Here is a 4335-nt window from a genome sequence, read left to right as displayed (position 1 = left end):
AGAGACGGGGTTTCACCATGTTGACCAGGATGGTCTCGATCTTTTGACCTCGTGATCCACCCACCTCGGCCTCCCAAAGTGCTGGGATTACAGGGTTGAGCCACCGCGCCCGGCAACTTTTTTTTTTTTTTTGAGATGAAGTTTTGCTCTTGTTGCCCAGGCTGGAGTACAATGGCGAGCTCACTGCAACCTCCACCTCTCAGGTTCAAGCAATTCTTCTGCCTCAGCCTCCCAAGCAGCTGGGATTACAGGCACCAGCCACCACGCCTGGTTAATTTTTGTTATTTTTAGTAGAGATGGGGTTTTACCATGTTGGCCAGGCTGGTCTCAAACTCCTAACCTCAGGTGATTCACCCTCCTCGGCCTCCCAAAGTTCTGGGATTACAGGTGTGAGCCACTGCACCCTGCCTAAAAAATCACTTTTACTGTGATGCATAATTTACTGGAGGGATGAACTGCTCACTCAGAGTCACACATTGTTTTAAGCAGGTACTCACAACACTTGAGCTCACCACAACAGCAACAGGAAATGGCTAGGAAATTATTATAGTAGTATAATATATACTACTGTCATTGTATACAGTTTTAATACCGCATCTTTACATTTATATACATTTCTCTTGACTTCAAATGGTGCCATGTGCTGTCTGTGTATGTGTGTGTACATTTTTATGAACTTTAACTTTGTATAATAGATTTGTGTATAGTTTATGGTAGTAGATGATAAAATAGATTAATACCTACATGTATTTTATGTATTCATGACATACCTCATTTTTTCTTATTTTGATATTTATTTCCAGCTACACAGTTCATCTGTATTTTTATTTTATTCTTAATTTTTATTTTTTAATTTTTATTATTTTATTTTATTTTATTTTGAGATGGAGTCTCGCTCTGTCACCCAGTCTGGAGTGCAGTGGCACAATCTTGGCTCACTGCAACCTCTACCTCTGAGGTTCAAGCAATTCTTCTGCCTCTGCCTCCCAAAGTGCTGGGATTACAACCATGAGCCACCACACCCAGCTGTTCTGTATTTTTAAATTGTCACAAATCTCAAAAATTTATTTCAATATATTTATGGGGAAAAAAGCCCACATAAAAGTGGACCTGCACAGTTTAAACTCACGTTGTTCAAGGGTCAACTATATTTTGTTATCACTGTCAGAGACTGGGCCAATTAAGACACCTTCTTTATCCCATTATCTCATAACTCCATTATCCTCAATTCTCACTTTCTTGTCATATAGTAGCATCACCAGGTCACATGGTTACTCACCTTCCAGTGCCTTTGCATTTGCTCCACAAGCTGCCATAGGTCCCACCTGACCTCCAACCCCCACACCTTCTACAGATTTGAATATGCCCTCCTCTGGGCCCTCCATTCCCCATTAATCAAGATATGAAAGACAGAGAGAGACACTAATATTTAATAAAGCAGTTAAAACCATAGGCCCTGAGGCTAGAATGTCACAGTTCTATCCTCTGTTAATTTCCTGACTTTATGCAAGTAATTCAATCTACCCGTGCTTGAGTTTCCTTATCTGGAAAACAAGGTCATTACATGAGTTAGTCTATCCAAAGTACTTGGAACAGTGTCTAGCACATTACAAGCATTCAGTAATTGTTTATTTATTTATTTTAGGCGGAGTCCCACTCTGTCACCAGGCTGGAGTGCAGTAGTGCAATCTCAGCTTACTGCAACCTCCACCTCCCAGGTTCAAGTGATTCTCCTGCCTTGGCCTCCCAAGTAGCTGGGACTACAGGCATGCACCACCACGCCCAACTAATTTTTGTATTTTTAGCAGAGACAGGGTTTCACCATGTTGGCCAGAATGGTCTCGATCTCCTGACCTCATGATCCGCCCACCTCGACATCCCACTCCTGGGATTATCAGGAGTGAGCCATTGCGCCCAGCACAAACATTCAGTAATTGTTGCCATAATTAATACTGTGTCCCAGGCACAATGCTAAGTGCTTCATATGTAGTATCTTATGTAATTCTGATTGCCATCTCCTATTACATATAAGCAACATCCCTGGCCACTCTATCATTTTATCTTATTTTATTGTTTTGGTTTGTTTGTTTTTTGTTTTGAGACAGGGTCTCCCTCTGTTGTCCAGACTGGAATGCAGTGGTGCCATCATGGCTCACTGTAGCTTCCACCTCTCCAGCTGAGGCGACCCTCTTGCCTCAGCCTCCCAAGTAGCTGGGACCACAGTTGCACACCACCACACCAGCTAATTTTTTATTTTTAGTAGAGACAGGGTCTCGCTACATTGCCCAGGCTGGTCTTGAACTCCTGGGCTCAAGAGATCATCCTGCCTTGGTTGGGATTACAGGCGTGAGCCACCATACCCAGCCATCTTGTTTTATTGTCTTTATAGTGCCTACTACTATTCCCATATAACACCATTTATTAGTTTTCCTGTTTATTGTGTCTCCCCAACAACCCTGCATGCCTGAAAGCTCTTAGAGATAAGGGACTTTGTCTTGTTTACCACAAAATTCCAGCGCCTAGTATACACTCTATAAATACTTTTGAATACATGTATCATCAAATGAATGCGAAGGAGGGATGAGGCCAGGCACAGTGGCTTATGCCTGAAATCCCAGCATTTTGGGAGGCTGAGGTAGGCATATTACTTGAGGTCAGGAGTTCGAGACCAGCCTGAAAAACATGGCGAAACCCCCTCTCTACTAAAAATACAAAAATTAGCCAGGCATAGTGGTGTGAACCTGTAGCCCCAGTTACTCAGGAGGCTGATGACAGGAGAATCGCTTGAACCCAGGAGGCGGAGGTTGTGATAAGCCGAGATCAAGCCACAGCACTCAGCCTGGGCCACAAAGCGAGACTCCATCTCAAAAAAAAATAAATAAAACGAGCAGTGAACTTGCTAGGCCAAGGTCACACAGCAAGTAAGTGACAGAATCAGGATTTGACATCAGGTTTAGATGGTTCTAAAAATCAATACTTTTTTTTACTTCTGCTTCCCCAGAGCAGCCACAGTTGGGATGAAAAAGCTGTGGTGGGCAGGGAGAGGGGGTGGATAACATTCAGCTCCCTAAGCCAGAGCTTCCCCTCTCTCCTTCCCCGGTCAAGTGACATCACAGCTGGCAGAGTCCACATTGATATTCAAGATGCTTTCAGGACTAGCAACCCAGCTCCAACTGCACTTACAACTTCCTATGTCTCCACACCTAAGGAAGAGTAAATTTGTCTGATAAATCCTTGGGAGTTACATCACTGATTAAAAGCTACATGCATTTCTTCTTTTGATATTAATCCAAAGAGGACACACCAGTCTCTATTCACACAGTATTTTCTCACACTTTCACAACACAGTATTAGTAATCTTTTTTGATAGTTTAATTTTTGCCAATCTGAGAGATGCAGCTGGAGACCGCAATATTCTGAACGTCCCCAAATTGCTGCTGGGGAAAACTTCTTAGGTGACATTAAACCCAAGATCAGTGCTTGAGATAGTTTGCAGATCTTGTACGCCATGAATCAGCTGACATTACCCAGATCGATAAACTGGCTCATCTGGTCTTGTGGCCCCCACCCAGGAACTGACTCAGTGCAACAGGACAGCTTCAGCTCCCTGTGATTTCATCTCTCACCTGACCAATTACCATTCCCCACTTCCTGAGCCTCTACCCGCCAAATTATGCTTTAAAACTCTGATCCCTGAATTTTTGTGACCAGTCTCTGCTCTACATAGTATTTTCTCACACTTTCACAACACAGTATTAGCAATCCTTTTTGATATTTTAATTTTTGCCAATCTGAGAGATGGAAAAGAACTCATTTTCTTTTAGGTTAATTCAATTATGAGTTGGACTCTGCATCTTTTCTTGTTTGTTAGCCATGTATAAGCTGTTCTTTTTCTGTGAGCTGCCTGTTTGGTCTTTTGCTAATTTCAAGATTCTGCAAGAGGACCTAGAGCAGCCCCTAAGCCCCATTCCCGTCCACTCTTCTCTCCCCACCATGAGCCCCTCCCGCTGTTCTGCTTGGTTCTCTACTGCCGCCTAGTGACAGGGTTTAGTCTTACCACAGGCCTCCCAGACGCAACTATTGACTGTCCCTCCCTGACGATAAAACCTCCTGCTGAAATCATGCCCTTGATTCCTAGGTAGGATTGCCAGGTTTAGTTAATAAGAATGCAGGGCCTGTCGTTAAGTTTGAATTTCAAATAAAAAATACCTTTTGGCCGGGTGCGGTGGCTCAAGCCTGTAATCCCAGCACTTTGGGAGGCCGAGGTGGGTGGATCACGAGGTCAAGAGATCGAGACCATCCTGGTCAACATGGTGAAACCCCGTCTCTACTAAA

The sequence above is a fragment of the Cebus imitator genome, unplaced genomic scaffold (assembly GCF_001604975.1).
Source record: "Cebus imitator isolate Cc_AM_T3 unplaced genomic scaffold, Cebus_imitator-1.0 Scaffold39, whole genome shotgun sequence".
In the NCBI taxonomy this organism is placed as follows: Eukaryota; Metazoa; Chordata; class Mammalia; order Primates; family Cebidae; genus Cebus; species Cebus imitator.
The sequence above is the reverse complement of the archived record's forward strand: the minus strand, read 5'-3'. Positions refer to the sequence as shown.